The sequence below is a fragment of the Aricia agestis genome, chromosome 15, assembly GCF_905147365.1.
Source record: "Aricia agestis chromosome 15, ilAriAges1.1, whole genome shotgun sequence".
Lineage (NCBI taxonomy): Eukaryota > Metazoa > Arthropoda > Insecta > Lepidoptera > Lycaenidae > Aricia > Aricia agestis.
The window spans coordinates 4,205,088-4,230,591 of NC_056420.1; the positions used below are offsets into that span (position 1 = coordinate 4,205,088).

Below are 25,504 nucleotides of genomic sequence, written 5' to 3' on the forward strand. Positions count from 1 at the left end.
TCAGACACGGCGCGGCGCCGGCACCGTGTTACGGCACGACGCCGCCACCGTGATACGGTACGGCGCCGCACCGTGTCACGGTGGCGGCGTCGTGCCGTAAAACGGTGCCGGCGCCGCGCCGTGTCTGATGGGGACGCAACCTTAGACTTTACAGCAAATTATTCATCTCTGTGAAGACGTGGGACTTACATTAGACCTCATACAATGTCCATTTCCGCTGTGTAAGTTTTTTTTAAAAATATAATTTAGGGCCGTCTATGGGCTATTCGCCCATATCCTTTTTTTGCTATCTGTTGTGTACGAGTTACCATACAGCATAAGTATACGAAATAAATTAGATCAATTCCTCTCTGCGAAGAACAGTGGCTTACATTACACTTCACTTGACCACATAGGAGTCTGCCACCCTAAATTAAGAGCATTGGGAATTGGCGAGGGTCCTGACTCCTGGGTCATTTAGTATTGAATGTAGAAAGACGAAAAGACGAAAAATCTCCGATATCAATTTATCAATATCACAACGCGACGTTCTACAAATCGAGAATCTGGAAGCCTCGACCTCAATGACCAACCTCCATTTCAACTTATAAGTGAGAATTTCAACTTATAACAGGTTTCTTTTGCTTACGTAGCAACCCTAGACCTAGCCCAACCAACACAAAGAGTCAAAAAACGAACGCAAGGGTTCAGGTCAAGGTAAGCACAAAAAGGTATTTTTACGTCGTGTTACGAAACGGCAAATATTAACACTACAACATGGACGTTGACGTATGATTAAGTGTTTGTTTTTAGTTACATAAGTCTGCATTTTTAAATGACAGACTTAAGCTTCAGCCTTCAACACAAACAAATGGGTTGTTTAGTGCCACGGCCTCAAGGAAAACTGGCATGAACACTTGCGTGAGGTAATCGAACGGTGGCGGGGGTTTGGTGTTGAGAGTGGCTATGGGTGACAGCTTAGGTGATCCGTCCTTTCCTGGATTATTAAAGAAAATGTTTTTCCTGCAATATTCAAAAATTGTTAATGACTTATTCAACTAAGGCAGCGGTCGGCAACACGCGGCCCGTGAATGAATGTTTTGTGAATAAGTTATAAGCATAAAAATGTTTTCTAATAAGTATTGCCAGTAGTAATTACAACTTAAAAACGTATCTATTTGTATCATTTAATAATAAAAACTTTCTAGAAAAGCCCTCATTATGCGTAGGTATATTGGGCTTCTAGGGTTAATACGATTATAAGGCCTGCAGCCCGCCATTAGCTTGTTTTGCCACCTTGTGGCCCTTGCCTGCCGAAAGATTGCCGACCGCTGAACTAAGGTATTCAACAGCACGGCATCCTTTCAAACTGAGAGACCCGAAATCTCAAGACAGATAAAATTCAGAGCACTGAAAATATATTTCTATGGGCTGGCGATTTATAAAGCGATCTTTATGTCGGCATAAAGATGTCAGAGGAAAAACAAGTGAACGTGGTAGAGTACATGTCATTATTTAATCTCCGACATACACGAGGTTCAGATAAGATGCGATTACGCTAACAGAATTGACCCCTGGCTCTGTCAACAGATGTCAATGCCACACGCTTGGTTTACTACATGGTTATCGGAACTTAAAACTCGGCTGATAAGTTTTCGTGGTATTGTATTAGTAGACCGGGAGATGGTGACACAAAATTCTTGGTAATTTGTACCAGACTGGCGGTTCTACGGGGGTCTAATTACATAAAGGCAAAAAGGAAAATGATGGTCATAGCGCACGCACTGGCGGCCCAAACGCGTGGGCGTTAATCTAACGCTTCGGATAAATAACGAAAGTCGAACGATTTGTTCCAAAATAATGCAAACGACGCGACGTCGTGCCGTATGTCGTGGCGCGTTACGATGTCGCGTCGTAGTTTTGTACGATGCTCGTCGAGGATTCCCACAACACAACATCGCACCGTGAAACGATGCCGCATCGTGGTACGACACGACGTCGTTCGTGTTTTTGTGTCCCGGCCTTTAACTTTACAACGTCAACCCTAGACAATTCCGCAAATATTGTTTCCCCGATCATAATAATATTATTAACGTTATGTATCGTAAAATTTTCCAATAAGCGTTAAAACTATGTTTTTATTTAGTTTATAAAAAGTTATTGTTTCTTTTTGTAATTTTATTTTTCTTTGTCTCCTACTATATATTTTAAACATAATATTGTTATTAATAATACTCATTTCATTCACAATATTTCATTTCATTTCATTTCATACCATTGTCGCAAAGCATGTTGTATTTCACCTTTCATTGGAACACATTTCATCCATAAAAAAACTGTGCTGTATTATTTTGTACTTTGTTAAATGTGATTCTGTTGCTGAATAAATAAATAAAAGTAATCCTTTTAACAAAGACAACTATATAATGAGATTTAACTGGTTAAATTATAAAATGCAAGTTGCAGAGACAATTCTTTCAGTTACATCGTATTTCTTTGTAAGCGAGCAAACAAAGAAATACGATGCCAATGAAAGCTATAAGAAAACTCAGTAAACCTATTTACTATTTACTTACCCCTCCAAACTAATTATTAAGTATTAGTGATACTTAATATTATAAATGCGAAAGTGTGTCTGTCTGTCCGTCACAGACATCTTCACGCCCAAACCGCATGACCGATTTTGCTGAAAAGTATGAAGATACTCTGAGTCCCGGGATAGGACATAGGATACTTTTTATTCCGGAAAAATGTACGGTTCCCGCGCTACAAACTAATTTTGGCGCTCCGTTGCGGGCACCGTCTAGTTACTAGTATTATAATATCACATTAATATGACACGTCGGTCGTTGACTCTAGTAGGGTCATTCGAATTGCTGCGTCAAATAGAGGTTATCGAATTTCGTGCTAACTGCTTGTACTTGTCAATACAATACAATTGTCACAGATAATTTAAATATTATAGGCAATAATAATACTTAACACATTGCATAGTAAGTACCTATTACACCTGATAAACATTGTCCTGTTCAGACGTTTTAAATAGAAACTTTTTGAAAATATAAGCTCTTACAATTCGGACTAATAACGCTTACACAATTAAAAAAAAGGTTTATCTAGTTGACTGAATTGTAACTCTAGATCATTCTCTAATCAAATTGAAAACATGAAAACTTTTATCGAAATATTTTCAGCCATTTCGAATTTTGAACTAAGTCTTACTAGAACCCACGTAAAATATTTCATCAAAATTGGTCCACTCCACTTGAACACCCATGAAAAACATTCAAACAAATGGATCAAAATATTTTAGAAGCACATCTTTAAAGGAATTCAAATATTTTTAAAAGCAAATCCTTGAAAATATGAAAATATTTTTAATATATTTTTAATACAATGTTTGAAGAGACCAAAATATTTTTAAAAGCACATGTTTGAAGGGATCAAAATGTTTTTAAAAGCACATCCTTGAAGGGATCAGTGCTGATGATGACCCATCCATCTTCATCAGCGACTCCCCGCAGGAGCCGCCATGATTGATAGCAACAGCTCGCATTATTAAGAGGGCTAAAAATGCGACTAACGACTTCTGAGAGTTCCAAATCTCACTAGAGATACACGAACAACGTGAATCCTGCCTACATTTGTAAATTAAAAGCATTAGTTCGTTTAAGGATTACAATTTCACGTCTTAGTATTGATCTAACTCTTTGCAAATTCAATTTTTTTTTTAATGAAATAAGGGGGCAAACGAGCAAACGGGTCACCTGATGGAAAGCAACTTCCGTCGCCCATGGACACTCGCAGCATCAGAAGAGCTGCAAGTGCGTTGCCGGCCTTTTAAGACGGAACAGGGTAATAGGGGAGGGTAAGGATGGGTAGGGAAGGGAATAGGGTAGGGGATGGGGCCTCCGGTAAACTCACTCACTCGGCGAAACACAGCGCAAGCGCTGTTTCACGCCGGTTTTCTGTGAGAACGTGGTATTTCTCCGGTCGAGCCGGCCCATTCGTGCCGAAGCATGGCTCTCCCACGTATAAACTATATATATTTAGTTAACAATGGCCTCAAATCAAAAAATATTGCACGGGTCGATCGAAGTGAATTATTAAAACTGAACATAACAAATTCAACCTCAACTCCAAAGCGTTAACGCACTTTATTACTTCCGAGAATTCAAAAAGGCGCGCGCATCCGCGCGAATTCGCGTGATTGCGCCCGACCAACGCTGATTGGCCTCAAAGAAGTAGGTAATGTATGCTTACGCTCTGGAGTTAAGGTTGAATTTCTGTGTTCAGTTTTTGGGAATTCGCTTCGCTTCGGTCTCTGCGCTATTATAAATTGACCCTTACACACACAAGTACACAAAACAATGCGACTTTGCGTTATCCTGCGTGCATGATTTTTGTTGTTCATTTTAAACTCCATCTATACTTTTTATTCGGTCTAAGACAAACATAAAAAATTAGAACAACAAATGAGTAAAGCAATCAATAAGAAGACTTGAATCCCAAAGAAAAAGGTAAAGATTACTTTCCTTGCTTCTCGGAAAAATTCATTCATATTAGCTTTGTCCACACTATGCCTTTTTCTGTTCGTCAAGGGGATGCGTTATAGCACAGTCAACAGCGAACGTGAGGCATGACCGCGACGCATGCCCTCTGACCATATCCAAAACTTCAAAAATGACAAAATTGGCGTTGCGTTCCTTGACGCATTAAATTATTGAATGCGCCAATATAAAAGTTGATGACGAAAATTGAAGATGAAAGTGCACAGTATGGACATAGCTATTCTTCAAGCCAGTAACTATTAGGCATCCTTGTTACCTCTGTTAAGGTAACATTTAATATTACATCTACCCTTACTTCCATACTTCCATACTAATATTATAAATGCGAAAGTGTGTCTGTCTGTCCGTCTGTCTGTCTGTCTGTCTGTTACCTTTTCACGCCCAAACCGCTAAACCGCTTTGCTGAAATTCGGCATGGAGATACTTTGAGTCCCGGGAAAGGACATAGGATACTTTTCATCCCAGAAAAATGTATGGTTCCCGCGCGATAAACGAATTTTGGCACAACAAAGTTGCGGGCGTCATCTAGTATCTAATGACATTGAAACGTTGTATGAATATTAATAGTTGTGTACACAATGCAAAATTATTGCTCCTGCTTTTGACATCCCACCATTTGCAATTCAAAATCCGGCTGATTTATAGTGGACGATGCTAATCCCACCCCACCAATTATATGATTACCTGTTGTTATTCATACCCGTTCGTCTATTAGTTTAGCTCGGCTACCGAGCTTAACTGCAGCCGTTTAGCTCTGAATATGCTTCTGAAACGCTATTTAGGCAATATCATTTCGCAAAACACTATATTGCTACCAGCCTATAAACAGCTGTGGAAAGAAACACACAGGTAAGTATGGTGGATTAGACCCTAAGAGTTGCTTTCGTCAATTGCAAGGACGAAGACCAAAACAAAGACTTGACGACGCAAATATCTGCGATAAAAGTCATACTAAAAATGGCATTACGATGCGATGCGATTCGCAGTTTTGTGTGGGAGCCCTAAAGGCATTGATGTTCCTCCCCAAAATAGTGTAAATAAGGCCGGTATAAATAGTCAGTACTCAAGATGCATCTCGGTCTCAAGACACAGTTCAGGCTCTGTGATTAGTTGGCTGTCAAAATTTGGACCAATCATAGAGCCGAACCGCGTCTTGCGACCGAGATGCATCTTGAGTACTGACTATTTATACCGGACTAAGATCCCAATTTACAATTACTTCTTGAAAGAAAACTAGCTTTGTTCATCCTCTTATAAAATCCAAGAATCCAATAAAACCATCCACTTACACTTGCAATCCAATAGTACAGGGATTTTGCCATTAAGGCCGTAATAATGGAAATATGATCGTAGGCTGTCGCTTCTTCCTTGTAGAAATATGATAGCGCACACTTACGAGCACGGCGGCTGATTTGTATTGCTTCCTGCGAATATACCACGCTGGATAGTGGGTACACTTCCTCACAATATCATGCAATATTCGTATATCATCTGTGATATAATCTACTTGTTTTAAGGCATAGTAGTTCAGGAAAGTAATGTAGGAATACAAAATGTTGCATCAAATGCTTTTATCAATATTAAAGTTTTCTCTTAACGCTGAAGCCATTATCTACAGTTTAAATCGCAAAGCGATGTAATGAAACGAAATTAACAAGTGAACGCAACATACAAAAATTTTCCAGAAAAATGATTTGAGGGTAATTAAACGTCCACATGACTTTTCCAGCAACCTTTGTTATCGGAACAAAATACGTTAAAAAATGAACCGCGAGTGAACATACCACATATGCAATACAACGCATTTATAATCGTTAAAGTGACAAGCGAAGGGGACGGTTTGACGTCGCGGAGAGGGATAACAGATGGTATAACAAATAGGATCCGTGCAAATTTTAAAAGCATATTCATGAAAAATGGTCGTGTCGTTGGTATCGCGATAACAACTCCATTAAATCCCATCGAAACTTAATCACACCTACCGAGTAAATTGGTGAGACTGTGCTCTCGTCCAAGCACTCGGTAACTTTTGTATGGATATTTAACCGGGAAATTAAAATCTAACCTTCAAAATAAGATATTTCACCCCGATTGTACTCTAATCCGTAGATTTTCGTAGAAGCCGCGAAGAGAATACGTAATAAGCAAAAACATTACTGTAATAAATATCGTGCGATGACTCGCAGGATTTATAACGCAAAATGAAAGACGGGGGATCTTCAGAAAAAAAGTATGGCCATAAATACTCGAATCCGTAAACGCTCGAGCGACACAAACAAAGTCAAATAGCACGTTTTATGTATCAACGACTCGACAAACTTACGGCCACCCTCGCGAAGTTTTTATTTCGCACAATTTACAACCATTAAACAGGCGAACAGAACGGCCGGGGACTTATTTACACGGCGCCGCCCAAGGAAGTCCGACCGAGCGGACGTCCTGGAGGAAGCGAACATAAATCACTGAATTTACGACGGGCATCTGTAATTTTTGAAAAAAAAAGTCCCGCAAAACAAAACAACCAACAGTCGGCCGAAAGCAATTTCAAAGTTTAAATATTGCGGCAATAATTTAAATCCGATAAATTCTTGAGTACACGTTCGCTCTCGGCAGCCTCGTAAACAACAGATTAAAAAACATCCGCAAGCGTGACTGCACACTCCTCGGCGTTTTCATTAATATTGCTCATTTTTATCTTTAGCCTTTTAACGTTTCGGGATCTGGTACAATAGAACAGTCACTAAACAACAATCATTCTTGCTCGGAGCTACTCTTTTTCAACCCATTTTTGAATTGGGCTCAGAGATACGCTCTGTGAAATTTACATGAACATATCTGTATATGAACCAACAAAAAGATTAAATCCTAACAATAAAAATACAATAGTAAATTTTGATTTAGAAGAAACGAATTCTTATGTTACAAATATAATACGGGAACATGATACAATGTATTCAAGTGGATCGCATAAAACAAGGAGTTACGTTGCCGAGCGTTAATTCGCATTCACGTTCACAAGTTCAAAAGTAAAGGAAACTAGCTGGTAACACTATATTGTTGAATTTATGGTACTGCTACACACATTTTAATGTTATTCTACCTTTGGCAGCATCTTTATGCCGACCACATAAGGGTTATTTTCATTCGAAGGTAGAATACTTCTGAATACATCATAGTTCGCTCGAGCCGAGGTCATTCCCTTGTATCTTCGCGTAATAACAGTTCAAGTAACGTAAGATCATATTCCGAAACCAATTTCGCTACACCCGATATTGTGTGATGAACAAAAATTTTATTAGCTCATAATAAAATTGATGTTATCTCCGCTGGCATAAAAGAAATATGTTTGGAAACATGTTGGGTCGTTACGATATTTTTTGCCATCCCACTTCTGACACTAAAATTCTAGCACTATAACTAATTTACCGTAAAGTCTTTGTGGCATATATTTTAATATATTAGTTTATAGCATCGTGCATATTATGTATAATCGTTCCGCATAAACAAATAGACAATCAACATAGCTTATATCACAAACACTAAATCATACCACTTGTGTCCTATCCAAATCGTCGAGCCTATCGAGCAATACATAGGATAATAATAAAGACTTTATTAGTCCGTACTTCAGCACTCTAACTAGTCGCAAATATCTCGATATTATTATTGACGACCACTCCAACTTATCAGAGGGGGGATGGCGTTCCAGATAAACGTTTATGAGCCAATAAGAGGCAAGCGAGACGTCCTTATCGGACCTGCAATAAACCTAGTTAGCTTATACGTTGGAGACGGTTAAAGTTGGAGACTTGTATTGTTGGTTGGAGTTGAAATAGAGATTACGCGGTGTTGTATAAAAAGTGCCTTATACCGCCTCCTCAAATCTTTTACTCCTGCATAAGACTTATGCACCATAGATATATTATGTTTTATACTACATATTTTAATATCGTCTTCGTGTTATAGCGATTTAGAGCTTGGCGTCGATGCCACGGGCAGATACACATACATACAGACCGATAGACTCGTCAAACTTATAATGCTCAGCACTGTTTTCATCGGGAGTAAAAAAGTGGAGTTATGACGATTATTTTTAAGTCAATAAGTTTGTTTGTACTACAGTAAATACTAAATAGTTAAACCTACTGTACTAGCTTACAGGATATTGTGTAAAAGAGAGAGAATCGATCTCCAAGAACTGTATTCAGTAACGGAAACTTTTTTGTTCCACAGTCCACTACAAGTTGGAGACGGATTAAAAAACTGTTGGTCCTTGACGGTACTCACGTTTCGTCCCACAGTCAGACAGAACTTATTTAATTGTAACACGACCTCACGGGAAGGCCGTCTGGTTGTGACGAGCATACCAATCGAGCCTGTATATATCAGATATATCAGATCACTATAATCCGATTAACATTTGTTGCTTTAGAAAAAAAAAATACCTAGCAGTTTTTGAGTTTTTAGGGGGGGTGACACGCGAGGGTTGACGGCTCACAAGCAATTTAATAAAATTTAATTTAGTCGCGCGATTATTTTATCGACCTACAGACATTCAAATAAAATGCCACTTTATGACATAAGCTATAGATTTCATTTTGCTCTACGCCATTGAAAAGCAGCGGCAGCATCTGTCGCTAGACAAATGTCGGTAGAAAAAGAAACCTATAGCCTATTTCGTAAAGTGACATTTTATTTGAAATTAGGTCGGTCGGTAAAATAATCGCGCGACAAAAAGTCGTAGTGCGCGCCAGCTCTAAAACAAAAGCTTTTCGTAGAGACACTACTAACGCCATCTATGAAACAAACTTCAAACCTAGCAACAATTAAAACCAAACGCAGTGTTCCAAACGGTTAGTCTTACATCAAAGATTCCTCGTATTAGGGTAACAACAAACTTTATTAATATTCTAACTCCGTATAACACAAATCTAACCACCTAATATTACGTGTAGTACAAAATCACTTCACTTAATATTACAACTGGCAATATCAGGTAACAATTCAGCTTCCCGAAATCGCTTACAGGCAAGTCTGCATACAGAGTGTTTGGAATTTTGATTCATTAATTATTATTTTTTATATAGATATATAGAGTATTTAATTGTTTTTGGGCATTGGTTAAACTTTCTTTCATCGACAGCCAGCCCAGCCAGCTAGCCAATCGGAGAGTGTGTCGAGTGAAATTATATGGTCTTTAAATGTTTATAAGAAACTATACTTTAAAGAGTATAAAACTTAAAATCACAGTCATTCTATTAATGATACCTAATATTTTTGATTGTACAACTAATGAATAAAAAAACTTAATGCCAATAATAGGACTTTCTGTAGTAAAGTGCTAAAAAGTAGGCTAAAAAGTGATAATACTTAATTGGGTGTTTTATGTAAGCTTCTGGCAATACCTGACAAAAAAGCCACAGTAAAACCAAACAGCCTGTATATAAACCCGTGTACTGTACAACCAAACTGAGATGTTAACCAGCTACTACGTAGTTTAAACACGTGCGGAGTTTAAATTATTAAAACCTAGGAATTTATACGATCGAATGGTTTTGCCTAAGTAATTACAGAATATATTTGGCGGTGGTAACGTTTGTTTAGAATCTAAATGCCTTTAGCACTTTTAGAGACGATTGTAGCTACACTAAAGTATCTAAAATAAGCTTCATAGCTTCTTATTTTAGAGTCTTCAGCTGTATATATTATATGCTACTATTTTCATGCAACATAAATGCAGTTTCATTCCTTCTTAGATCCCTTCCTTTCCTTTTACCTGCAATATGGACCTATTAATGCTTATATTGGTTCTGTTTTGCATTTAAAATAGATCCACATGACATTCTGATACAAAATAACTAAATGGACTAGAGTCTAGACCATCAAAAATCTTAGGGATTAAATTTGAAATTAACTGTGCAATAGTTCAAACATTTTACCCAAAGAGAAGGATCGTGCTTTTATTCCTAAGCTGTATGTATAATTACTAACTTACTACGTTCTGCTTGTACCAAGAAACCTTTTTGGGACTCAAACAATCGAACGAGAATGCCGCGTCCCACTCTAACAGACGTGAAATGCCGTTGTTAGAGCAGCGGGGCTAAAATGGTCACATTTAGCAATTCCTCTCAATCAATTCAGCAAATGAATTGTCAAACTGACAAATGTCAAATCAGTACAAAAATACACAAATGAATTGCAAGTAGTGGTGCATTTTGCGATTTTAGAAAAATGAATCATATTATGATTCATATCATGATTCTTCAAAGCGACCATTTTAGCCCCGCAGGAAGCCAATTGACAACATTTCAAATATTTTTTGTACTTGTTTTATGACGAAATATAAAAGTGGATTTTTCGTTTAAATTTTTTTTTCTCGGAAATTTATGATTAAAAAGATCTGTAATTTTTTTTAGGACTTCGGAAATAAAAACAAAGAAATGGTATTTTTTTATTTTTGATGATTATTTAAATGAACAGGACGCGGCATTCTCGTCCGATAGTTGTCTCAAAACGGTTTCGTAGGCCTACAGGTAGGGTATGTTATTCGAATATTCGAATACTCGTTTTATTCGAATATTCGACGATTTTATTATTTGAATATTCGCTAAATTATTTTTCGAATAATTCGAATAGTAAAAATATTTTTTATTTTTGATTAAAATGCTATCAAACATGAAATTAACATTGAATAAGATCACAATTAAGTTTATTTCAGAAATATAATATTATTTATGAATATTCTACTTCTATATAATCTCTACTTCTATATAATTATATATATTTTAATCTGTTTTTAGTCTAACTAATGAGTATACGACCACTCATCGTCGCCGTTGACTATGTTTTAGACGTTATTTTGCCTAAAGATATGCAAATGAAGATATAAACTCCTTTCAGTCATGGATTTCAGTATCGTCAGTAATGGTCGTTCATGATATGTATCCATTGACTTCTTTCAAGCTTTCTCAAATTTTTGTCTACCGTGATAACTATATTATATCGCGGGCTTTAACCCAGAAGGGTGTATATAAAACAAACTCGATTTTTAAGAAGGTATTAGATGTAAGTGCAACATTGAGAGTCTTAAAATATGTAGTTAAAATACAAAAGATCCTTTTTTTATACACCCTTCTGGCTTGAAGCTCGCGATATGTGATCTATGTTTCGACAAGTTGATAAATATTAAAGCGGTTAAGCTATTCAATAGCTTTACCGCGGCAGTCCTCGATTGATAATTGAAACAGTTAGTACAGTATAAAAAATGTCGATGGCTCCTTAATATCATGTTATTGGCGTTAACAAACTTCATATTACTAAAGTCACCAGCTCTAGGATTGTTTCACCCTCCCCTAGGGCTTCGTTGCAGTATTTTTCTTTGTTGTGGTGTTTGTTTTCTAGTGGCCCTTTTTTATAATTTCGAAGCACGTTGACACAGGTGAAGGTGAACTAGGTGAACGTGGATCGAAAATATCAAAAAGACGGATGAGCTGGCTTAGTATTAATGAACAAATACCGTAACGTCGAATATCATATTATTATTATTTAATCTCAACTGCTGCCTAGCAAGATTAAGCATAATCACATGAGAAAAGTAAAAGGTGTTACGATTGAAAACGGTTTACACTTTACAGCCTTTCGTTAATTTCCCAGCTTAAAATATACATTTTAAAGTGTTTAACAATAAAAATTAACTATGTCATTTACAAAGATTTATGTTGATAAAAGTAAAAATAGGAATTGCTTACTTCATAGTATTAACAAAATAGGTTGTACATGGTTGTACGAAGCTTTTTGTTACTTTTATTCAGAGTTTTCAGCATTTTTCAAAATTTTTTAATTATTCGAATAATATTCGAATTATTCGAAAACTTTTGTAAAATATTCGAATTATTCGAATAGTAAATTTGTCGAATAATAACATTCCCTACCTACAGGGGAACAAGGGAACATCGAACTCGGCCTTGAACCGAATTAGTTTTCGTTTTCGTAGAAATATATATATATACTCTTTAGTCTTCTGTCTACACAATAACGGTACTCTAACTTCAGCACTCCCGACGTTATCTGTATCGTTACTTTATTAAATTACCAAACTTCTGAACACATCAGCGCGTGCGAAATTTGTATAAACTTATTGAAAAGTTCAATATTAGACACTGTTCCAATTCTCTTCGAGTGATAATGGCTATGAATATGTAGATTCTCAGAACAAAGGTGTCATAACCTTATTCGATACAATCGAGAATCGATTCAACTCGATCTCTCATCTAAGTAATTTTTGGTACTCTACACCACGATTGTACGTCGGCAATTTGGTTATGGAGGTTTGGTAAATGCTGTGTCGATTATGATTCGAATTTGTACAGATTCGAATATCACTATCGACGCAGTTGAATCGAGATTAAGAGTCATTAACGGCCATTCCCAATATTTGATCTATCTCTGGTTTTGCCCTACTAGAGATAGGAATAGCTCACATTAGACATAATTATGTCAATTGTGAGCTACTCCTATCTCTAGTAGGGCAAAACCAGAGATAGATCAAATATTGGGAACGGCCGTAAAAGAATTTATATTATTAGTTTCGAGATTAAGGCATATCTTTAAATACACACGAACTAGGAAAATTATCTGATCCATGAATGCACAATAACAAAATTTGTACCTAAATAAATGCTCTCATAAGAACTGGAATCTAACGAAACATCAAGGAACATCGGTAGAATTCAAAAATTTAAAATGAAAAAATTTGAAAACAGAACAGTTTTTACTTTTTTTAGCTGTTGAACGAGGACAGCGGAGATAGCATGCCGCAGCTAGCTCGAGTTTGCTGACTCTGTGACTATTTTAAAATAATATTTTTCAACATGTTCCTTTCTTTTTCAATTTAAACTTTTGATTAAAACCATCTTCACATCTAGATTGCTCTCTAGATATCAACAAACTTGCTCCCGTTATACTTTTACTAGCAAAGCAATCCTTCACCTTATCATTTCTTCTTCTTCTTCTTCTTTTTATTATGGCGGCCTCAGTGAGTTGCCAATGTCAGGGTGACACTTTATCATTTAAAAACACTTAGGTACTGCCGTACTATTAGAGGTATTTAGCTAATGATCAATTATTTAACATTAATTTAATGAGGATTTTAATATTAACAGCATCATCGTTGCGCATGATCCCTTTATTTTAAATATCACGCAATGAAGAAATATTACACATTAATTTGATCATAATACTTATTTAATTTTTGAAGAAGTTGAAATCAAAATGATTCGAAACGGGATAAACGCCAATTTTGTTCCTTATCCAGCGCCAAATCTTTTCAAACGACCCTTAACCCTTAAGCGCGAGGGAATTTATAGATGACCACTAATTTCGCTACATCAAGTACTCGTACGTCCCTTTATGCTCGCATAAATCGAGGTCCTTATGTCTCCCCCAGGATGTAACCTCCTTTCTCATCGTAAATTCATTGTTTAAACATTACGCGCATCAACCCTGCTCCTTTACAAAAACCCATCATATCGAATAGGGCTGGCACAAATAACTTTTATGAGGCAATTCGCAGCCAACTTATGTCATCAGAAAAAACAGTAAATCTCCACCGGAATGTAAACGCTCCACAATAAAACCGCAGGCTGGGGCAATAAAAAATAACGCTCATTCCATTAAAACACATCCAAACGATGGATGAGGTAAGGTACGCGTACATTATGACGATACGATGGAATGCGCCGCATTTTCCATCGATATTCATTAACGATAGATGATACAAGGTGTATAGAAAATGCCCGCTTCGCTACCACCCGTTCTAACGTGCGCATACCTACGGTGAATCAAACGAACTCGTCAGACGGATGGGTTTTTATGTTTAATTTGTGTAATGGACGTGAGTAATCAGAGGGATCAATCAATTCTAGAATGAGGGAGAACGAGCACTAAGTTGGTACGTAATTAACTTTAATACCTTTTGATTTTGGTACCAATCAGACAAACGACCTTTTGAGGGTTAATTCTATTTCGTTCCGTTTACGATTTATTTATTTTGTACTTTAAGCCTTAGTGAATTACAATAAGTAAAGGGGGAAAGAAATACAACACCTACACAATTGAAAGAAACACGTCATAAGAATTAAGAATTATTGATGAAAAGTATTAAAAACATGACATTTAATTTTATACATAATATGAACATATTTTGTTGGCACTGCAAAAAGGCCTGAGTTTTGTTAACCAAACTTCGAAACACATCAGCATGTGCGAAATTTGTGTAAACTTATTGAAAGGTTCAATATAAGACACGGTATACAACGGAATTACAAAATCTATTCAGTCCTACAGGCTACATCCCAAATTATATCCTTTTTCCATGACTCTATTACCTATCTCTATAAAAAAAATCATCAGAATCTGTTAAATGGCAACAGGCAAAAAATGGATTTCACGACCTCACGAAATTCTGAGTAAGGACGTACGGACGACGGACCCCGAGCAAACGACACACAGAATCCGTAATTATATGTGTACTTTAACAACTAATAATAAAATTAAAATTTAAGGGGGGCTCCCACACAAAACACAACTTTTGGCCTATTTTTTCTCTATAACGGTACGGAACCCTTAGTGCGCGAATCCGACTCGCACTTGGCCGATTTTTTATTTCAATATACTTAGAATATAGAAAGATAGATAATAGATATTATATTTATATTATTTAATAAACAAACTTCCCATCATGTTTCCTATAGTGGCAGGGCCAGGCAGTTTAACTGCTTCAGTTAAACTGGTTTAAATCACCGGCCTTAACTGCAGTAATTACGAACGGGTTAAAAATGTTAACGGCTTCCCATTATTAAACCTCATAAACATCAAAGTCAAGTTTATTTACTGTTGTTACATTCAGGCTTCAACGTTGATTTTTAGTCCAAGCCGAGGGTTTTGGTCAAACATGTTGCCAAAGCTGCAGCTTCAGCGATTGTAAAAATTAGTTATATTATTATTTAGTTTATCTATACGTATTATCAATCAAAGTCGCTTTTTTTCCCCTCATGTCCCTTTGTTCCCTTTAATCTTTTAAACTTTTTTTCGATGATTCTTTCAGTGTTAGATAGTCCATATTTTATCACGCTAACGCCGATATTTAATTAAGATTAACCTTCAATTAAATGAAGAGTTTGACAGATAATGTATAGGGCTTATGTCAAAATTTTGAATTAATTACATTTAAGTTATTAATGTTCCACTCTGAGTGCGGCAGTAAGACTAATAGGAGAATGTGGTAAAAACTGGGGAAATTATTTGAAAGGGTCTCGCGAACTACTGGAGCAATTTTTATATTTTATACCCGTGCGACACCGGGGCGGGTCGCTAGTATTGTAATATTTTAATCCTTCGATCGTGGATTCCTGGAAATCTATTGTTATTCTATTGTGTCTCGCTCACTGGTAAGCTTAAATGGGGCTTGATGGGTTAAATCAATTCACTGGGAAAGTAGCAGCGGTAAAAAAACATTTTTAATGTTTGTATGGGGAAATTCATGATGTTGGGGCATTTCTCATATTAACATAGAGGTCAAAAGTAACTCTTTCAGCGCTACTTTCAAAATGAACTCTTTATTCTGTATTCTTATATCTTCAAACGAGCAATTCTTGTATATTATATATATATATATATATATATATATATATATATATATATATATATATATATATATATATATATATATATATATATATATAATATACATATATTCCTATCATGATCGATTTGTCGCATATATATATACAGGGTGTAATAAGACCACTTCCGATAACTTTGGGGTATGATTATACTACATTTTCTGATTACGAATATGTATTTTTTTTTAATTTTTTTTTTTATTTTTTTAATTTTTTATTCTTTATTTTTTTATAATTAAAACCCTTTAAACATGATAATAAACCACATAGAAAAATATTTTAAAATATTTTTTTAAATTTTATTATTTTTACCCCAATAAGCATTTGCAAGCGCACGGTCAACGTTCTCGTGTTCCGAGTACATACCCGAGAACGTTGACCGCGTTAATCAGCTGTTAGCTCCGCCCTACGCACGCTAAGTCGAAAGGTCGTATGCGACGAATGACGATACACTACGAGTTACGACTTACGACAGAACACACAGAAACCCTAATGTATGTCTTTTCAATTTCAAACCCATGAAGGTCACCATGACGTGGAACTTAGAACTCTGACCTCTGACCTCTCATCTAAGCTACTTGCAGTGTTAAGAGTTTAATGGTAGCTCATGTAGAAAACTGTAAGTAACTGTCTGTGCATGTGTAACAACTTACGACAGTATGGCAAACTTCTAAGATTATTAGACTAGTTAAAAAGTTCATCGTAAGTAACGAAACCTATGCGGATGAACTGTTTATCCGCAATCGTCACTTATCAATCGAAATAACAGACGATACACGAAAAAACCTCATACATAAAACTGGCAATTAACTTACGTGAAAAATGTTGAGTTCAAGTGTTCTTACTTCTTTATGCATTTTGAAAATAGTCCTTAACACCAAGCAATAAGACCAGTCACTACCAAGAACGTCAAAAAAACTTCTCGTTAACGAAATGTATCAACCACCACAAAGTATTTTATTACAACTGAAATAATAATCAATTATTAACACTTTACACAATACTACCACGTTTTGATACTTGAAGTAATTGTTAAAAAATCAAACTTATCTCCTAACAACTCTAACAACCTATTACCTCAATGCTCAAATGGCTACTAAATTAAAAATCTATTTTAATTTTTGAAATAATGTTCGTCGTGTATCGACTTTCGGAAGTAGTCAAAGGACACCGACCGGCGGCTTGCTTTGATCGCGGCGCCGACAAAGCGCGCCGCTGTGCAGGTGCCCGACGCACGTGTCGCTAATCCATTTCAAGGACAATCTAAGTGTTGTACCCTATAAATTCAATACTATTTAGTCGATATTTAAATTACCATTAAATAATAAAAATTATAACTATTATTTAGTAGATCTCATCTCATTTTTTTAAATTCGATACCTACATTACCGTGATAAAGTGATTGTTATACCGTGGTACGCGTTATGCGCGTCTAAAATACTTTAATACCTAATTAATTAAATAACTTTTAATTATTGTCGCTTTTCTTAATATTGAGTAGGTATTTGTTTATTTTTAGTTTGACAGTAATCAATACGTACTCGTATGTAAAACAATTAATACGATTTATCGATAAAAAAATTATCGATTACTCAAAATATTCACATTGCACAGGGATACATCCCTATTATTTTACAAAGTTTTTTCTTCAATTTTGTTCAGTCGGCTGTCTAACACGCGCCGTGCTGGTGTAGGTACTGTGACGTTTTTGTTTAAGTTTTGTAATTTTACGTTTAGATGTTGTCATATTATTGCTTGTTTTGTGTATTGTTAACTATTTTTTTTTATGTTTGTAATTAATAACGGGCCGTGACAAGATACGTCCGATGAATGTGCGATGCTTTAAGGAACAGGTGAACATCGTCGTCGATAGACGATAGTGCGGTTTAAACAGTGGAATAAAAAGTGTTTAAAGAATTGGAATGTCTCCTGTAATTACTTTTGTTAAGTGTTGAATAACTCTGCAATCTACATCGAGTTAGATGGATCATGGAGCACAGTTCGAACTGCATTTCATAAAAGCAGACAGCTGATCACAGGTCAGTGAACATGTTATCACGTATGTTTTCCATTGATAGGTATTGATAGGTGCAGTAGGTAACTGTGTATGTATTTTTACAGATGTGTAAATCGGATGATGATCGGATGTGAATTATGATTTCTTTTCCTTTTTGGCCGGAAGTAAAAACTGAGTATTTTTGAGTAAAAACCTGAGAAACGGTAATTAATAAATTGTAACATTTTGTTAAATCGTGTAAACTATTGTAATTTATCATTACAATATTGGTGGTTTATTCACTAGGTACCTACGGGCTAGGGTATAGGGCACACCACGATCAGCTGTTTTGTCTTAACTCATGACTAGCGCAGAGCCGCGCGCGCGGTATTCGGCGCGGGCGGCGCGGGGGGGCCGGCTCGGCCCGGGGTTTCATTCATCGGCGGCGGGCGATATTATCGCGCATTAACTGCACGCATTATACATTGCGTGTTGAAAATTTTGACTATTTTAAAAATTGGCGATTACATGAAAATTTCTTGCACCAATGGATATATCTCATGCCCTATAATAACCCCACGAAGTTATCGGAAGCGGTCTTTTGACACCCTGTATATATATATATATATATATATATATATATATATATATATATATATATATATATATATATATATATATATATATATATATATATATATGCGACAAATCGATCATGATAGGAATCATTTTCAGAAAATGACATTTTCATCGAATACCGAGCAAAGTTCGGTCAAATAGCTAGTAACTACTAATAAGAGACACATTAAACACAACGGAGCTAAAACAAAAAGGAGGTGTCGTAATCAAATTTCCTTAAGAAACGACGCGTGACAATGCGCGGTGAGGGTGTCACAATGATGACGTCAGGACCTAGTTGAAAATCACAGTGCACAGTTGCTTAGGCCAGCGGGGCTAAAACGGTCACATTTAGCAATTCCTCTCAATCAATTCAGCAAATGAATTGTCAAAACTGTCAAACTGACAAATGTCAAATCAGTACAAAAATACAGAAATGAATTACAAGCAGAGTTGCATATTGCGATTTAGAAAAATGAATCATAATATTATGATTCATTTCATGATTCTTCAAAGCGACCATTTTAGCCCCGCAGCTCCTCTTTGTACTATCTCCGTGTTAAACACCCTTAAATATTATCACTTTGTTTTGTTACAGTCTCAGGTATATAGTCAGTTGTATAATATTTCTGAAGTTTTTTGACAGTACAGTTTAATAATTCCCTGCAAAGAGATGTACAAGTATTTAAAAGTCGACAGGTTTACACGTGGGAGAGCCATGCTTCGGCACGAATAGGCCGGCTCGACCGGAGAAATACCACGTTCTCACAGAAAACCGGCGTGAAACAGCGCTTGCGCTGTGTTTCGCCGAGTGAGTGAGTTTACCGGAGGCCCAATCCCCTACCCTATTCCCTTCCCTACCCTTCCCTATACCCTTCCCTTCCCATCCCTACCCTGCAACGCACCTGCAGCTCTCCTGATGCTGCGAGTGTCCATGTGCGACGGAAGTTGCTTTTCATCAGGTGACCCGTTTGCTCGTTTGCCTCCTTTTTTCATAAAAAAAAAAGTCCATAAAATACTGCGATCTGCGGCTCTACTGCAAACATGAAGGAAGTCTTATTGTAATACGCGAACCTGTTTTAAATATAATTAAAATTTATGATTATATTTACGATTACATTAAACCTTGGGTATAATATTTAAAGTGTACAACAAGGTCCCCCGCTCGCTCACGAATTACACAATCGCCGTATCCGCCTTTTATCTACATCGTACACGACACGAAAAAACCACTTCCTAGTGACACTGACTTTACCGAAAAGAAACTACGGCAGATCAGAAGGCTACAGCATCGCATCGGAAAATCCGTTTCCGATATATCCGTATCGCATCAACATTCAAACCGTTCAGTAATATATTTTGTACATGAAACTCCCTGCTGCAACGCACGCCTATCAGAGCCTCTAGCCAAGACGTTTTCTCTATAGCTTTTTTATAGAATCGCCGATCAAAATATGTATGGAATTGACATAATGTTATGTCAACTAAATATGTGAGTCGAATGTCGACTTTATTGAATGCATTTCATAAATTTTAATTGGCGATCTTAAAAAGAAGCGATAAAGAAAACGTCTCGGCTTATGGGCCAGTTTCGTAACAAAATCACTAAGGCCGGTATAAATAGTCAGTACTCAAGATGTATCTCGGTCTCAAGACACGGTTCAGGCTTCAAGTTCACAGTTCACTGTGATTGGTTGGCTGTCAAATTTTGGACGAATCATAGAGCCGAATCGCGTCCTGAGACCGGGGCGCATCTTAAGTACTGACTATTTATACCGGCCTAAGAACAGGCTGGGCTTACGGCTCTTCTTAGACTCGTGCGCCTGTTTGAATTCAAACAGTCAAGTGGTCGGCGAGCTATAAATGTCGAAAATGTAAAAGACTCATAGGAATTAAGTACCTAGATCTAGACCATGCTAATGACATGGCCACCAGTAAAGAGTAACCCCTTTTACAGCCACGTAGGTACGATTTTAGTAGGTATTTTATGAGCAAAATTAATCACAAACAATACGGCCCTAATCTTAAGATGTGCCCTTAAATAAATAAAGAAATGTACGTCAACACATACTGAAAATACACTCAATAATACGAAAAAGAAGATGCATTACATGAGCTCAACTTCCCCCGTGGAGATTCGACAATACGACGAGTGGCGACGCCCACACCTCGATAATCGTCAATTTACGACGAAACTTTCGACGAGTGCTATGACTTGGAAGATACGATTCGACAATACTATGTTAAACACAGATATTATTGGCCAGAACAAGTGTATAAGGCAGGCAAACTGTACGCCGCGGCGCCCTGTAGGTCTACTACGAAACCGTTTTGAGACTCAAACAATCGGACGAGAATGCCGTGTCCTGCTCTAACAACGTCATTTCACGTTTGTTACAGTAGGACGCAACATTTTCGTCCGATTATTTGAGTCTCAAAACAGTTTCATGGTACAAGGCCTGGTGCGCCGTGGCTTTGCAAAAGGGGCGCCGTAAGTCGATCCTCCATCATTATCCGAAACCACAAAATAACATTATAATATGAACTATACAATGCAGGCAGATGATCGACAGCTTTGCAATCATGAAAAATTGGTAATCCATCATAGGCCAACGTAGCTTTAATGTGGTCTTTAAAAAAAATATGTAAGTTATAACTTTCACACGATACTAAATGCAAGTCCGGTTTATAAGCCACTTTATTTCCTCAGGTCATATAAAATCGGCAGTGTAATGAACCCGACGATCACGTACAAAAGCGAACATTAAACAGTTTTAGTGGTACTTTTTATGAACTGAGTTAGTGTACTTTATACGGGGGAGTCGTGTAAGCTTCATTAGAAGCGACAACATTATTAACTCGGTCTATTAAGCGAAGCCTACTGCCTTTTTATTGGGGTTAAAGTAGGGTTGTAACCTCCCCTGCGAGATAAAAATGCAGAGTAAAGCTCCTAAACTAGGCCGCGGCGCCCTAGGGCTCCGGAGAAAGCTTTTGGTGTCGCAAGTCGATCATCTATCATAATTCTTTGTTAATAATATTTGCAAAACAGTTGGGGATACCGTGAGAGTCTTTACACCTTAGCCCGGGCGCGCACTAGCGGCCAAGCCGCGGCGGCCAGGCCGTTGCGGCCATCGAGAATATAACCTTAGTATGAAACCGCCATAGACAACGCGCACCTGGCCGCAACGCGGCCAGCGGCCACACCATACTTTCGATGGCCGCCGCGGCCTGGCTGCTAGTGCGCGCTCGGGCTTAGGACTAGATTATCCGTCTAAACTCGCCCGGGCGCGCACTACCGGCCAGGCCGCAGCGGCCAGACCTTAACTAGTATCGGGGGTCAAAAGTTACCCCAGGCGTTCGAATTTTCTATGATATCTTTACTATTTAAACATGTACAGTGTACACTCTTCTGATTCTGTGTAATCTCGTGACGTCGGGTGGTGCGGCGGATGACGAACGTACGCGGCTCTACTGTTGCTGAAAGTGAAGTTACATGTAAGTGTTGGGGTCAAAAATTACCCCCGATACCAGAAGTGTATGTTTTTTTTCAACGGTACCTTGTAATGATTTTTAATAATTTTTTCGATACATCTCTCAGAAAACTATTATAACAGTCTGCAACGTGAAACAGTTTACGATCGTAAGAAGATGAAGGAAATCAGCTATTCTAGCGAAATTATCATAGACCGTACAGTTTCAGATTCTTAAAATTCTAGAAGCAAAGAATGTGTATCGAGTATAATAGCAAGTGCTTATTACTGTAATGTAAAGAAAATGTTGCCAAAATCACAAACAAAATAGTAAAATTTTACGAGCATTTTTTGGTTTCTGGTTTTGCTGTCATTTTTTTATTTTTAGTCGATATCAAAAGAAATGAATGTGTTTTATTATTTAGATTATATAAAAAAAAACTAGATAAAAAAGAAATAAAAGATATGTTTATGTTTAAATACATGTATAATATTTAAGGGCTCCTAAGGGCTCCTAAAGTAACAGTCGTCTAAGTACGATCGAAAACTTAGATATTTTTTTATATAAGGAAAAAAATATTATTCATGAATGTTATTGGCCTTAAAAGCTGAAATTTATTTAGATTAAGAGATTTATTTCAGTATACAAAACTAATTAATTTGAAACAAAGCTGTTTTTATATATTTTTTAAGGTTTATTGGCTATTCGTTCTATTTATAAGATGTCATCTTTGGAAACTCTAAGAGAAAAATTTAAAGAAATAAGAATTCTGACCGTCGCATCTCAATACATTTTGGAAAATCTCTTATATGTTGGAAAGAACATAAATGTTTTCAAAAAGAAAAGTGATAATCATAATGTAAATACTAGAAATAAGAACAAGTTAGCAATACCAATGTTCAGACTAGCCAAATTAAGCAAATCCTTTAAAGGCCAATGTATACGCCTATACAATAAAATCCCAGAAAATGTTCAAAATCTACCTTTAAACAATTTTTAAAAAGCAGTTAAAGAACGTTTGTGTGCTAAAGTGTATTCACACCTTGGGAATAGGGTGGCTCCATGCAGGTTACTTTATTTTTATTTTTGTTACATCTGTAAGCCATTACATTGTAATTTTCCATTTTTTTAGTAAAAGATGGCCCCGTGCGAGTTTCTTACGCCGGTTCTTCTCGGCGGGGTAGTTCCCGAACCGGTGGTAGGCAACGTAGTTTCTTCGTTCGACTTTCAAAAAGTGTATCATGATACCCATTTTGAATAAAAAGATATTTTATTTTATTTATTTTACCCCCGATACCAGATACGTTGCCTTTTTGTAGCGAAACCAGCTAAGGGTTAAATTACGCGACAAAAACCATTTTGTCGCTTACGCCCTTTCCATTTTATGCTGTTCCATTGCTTGTTTTCTATGAGAGGCCGGCCTCTAAAACACATCCAACACGGTTTTTTACTTTAACGCGGCGTCACCTTAATATAAATGTGAAAAAGTGTCTGTCTGAAAAATGTACGGTTCCCGCGCGATAAACGAATTTTGGCGCGACGGAGTTGCGGGCGTCATCTAGTCCTTTATAAATACTAAGATCACATCCATGATCCAAGGGTAAAATTAACCCAGACTGGTGCAAGGAAACTCATAATATCAATAAACTTAAATTTAAAAAATCTAGTCAATCATCAAGTCGGTCTATGGAATAGTGATGGATGATGACAACAAAGTATACACTGTGATTACTTAACAGATTATTATTAGCGGAGCCTATCCTACATAATATGCAACTTACAAAACCATTGTTCTTTGCAGTGAGTCATTATCTTAGAATCACACACTAAACATTGATGTATTTTTTTTTCAACTAACAGAAGTGACTGAAATATTTAAATCAAACCTCAACATAAAATCATTGATAAAAAATCAAAATAATTCTTATTCAGTTACTTAATTTTTTACAAAATTATATTGCAATGTATCCCAGGTCAGGGATTCAATATTAATTAAAGCATTATATTGTATCCCTGACCTGACTCGCATTGATGATTCAGGCTAGTTAGTGATATCTTTCAGCATCACTTACAATCAGGAGCTCCGCCTACAAAACGTCACGCTCCAGTTATAGTGCATTATCAAACTAATTACCGTGTCTGTTAGAATGAATGGGTTTTGTAAAATAAATAATGAAAGTTATAAATTATTCATTACAATTAATTGTCATGGTGCCTGCCTACTAACTAGAGTATGGCCTGGATAGATACAATCATCTAATAATTACAGTATGAAGTGTTTTCATTGTATGCGGTGGAATTTTGCAAGTTTCAGCATGACAGATGACTATACTCATAACAAACTCCACTGATTTGTCACAAATATTGCCATGGAATGCTGGTGTTTTTACACAAATGAGCAAAGCCATAAGGCATTTTATATTATGGAAAAGGTGCTGGGGCAGGCTAGTGTAGCCTAGCCAAACAGTACCTATTTACCTAAAGCTCCCGCAGTAAATATTTAAATAATATTGTCGGACCAAAAATAAAATGTGACAAAACAGAAAGGTTTTGACGTAAAGGGGAATTTTAATTATCCATCAGTCAAAAAATCTTAAGGGAAAGTAAAATTTTTATAATTTTAATACACAATATAACACAAACAACTTTCACTCAGTAATGCCTACTAAAAGGTATTTTAGGTGACTTGGAATTGTAAGCCTAAGTGTTCACGAATAATTGTAACCGGTTTGTATTACGCAAATATCGTAAGAAATTACATTCAACTAAATGGAACAACTGAAAGGAGAAAGATGTAATAAGTACTTAAAGTCATGTTTAAATGTTTTCAGTTCTTTGATAGATACTTGGAAATTCTCTAGATACCAACTTTAGGAAGATTTATAGGCCAGAAGACAAAATAATACTATTTCTTACCGATTCTATTTACTCCTTTTTGCATACAATTATGAAGCAGTCACAAGCACGTTATACACCACTTAAACACCTTCTGACATCTAACATGGTACATAAAAGCACTGAATTATAAATAATATCGTCCCCGCGATGTTATCAAGATAAAACGTCCATTCAAAAACAATAAGTTAGTAACAAAAAATACAATAAATTATCGCTAAATCTGAAATACAAAACATAAACAGCTGCCCTTTTGACAGTACTGATAAACTGACAGTTGACAGATATCACCT

General features: G+C 36.6%; 1 protein-coding gene across 1 annotated transcript in view; it reads right to left on the reverse strand.

The window, feature by feature from the left end:
• The window catches only part of LOC121734274 (furin-like protease 2), a 301,354-nt gene extending 275,916 nt beyond the window's left edge, over positions 1–25,438 (reverse strand). Inside the window, exon 1 of the mRNA XM_042124769.1 lies at positions 25,233–25,438. The gene's annotated coding sequence lies outside the window, so the exon portion shown is untranslated. The remainder of the gene's footprint in view (positions 1–25,232) is intronic.
• Between the last annotated feature and the right edge of the window lie 66 nt (positions 25,439–25,504).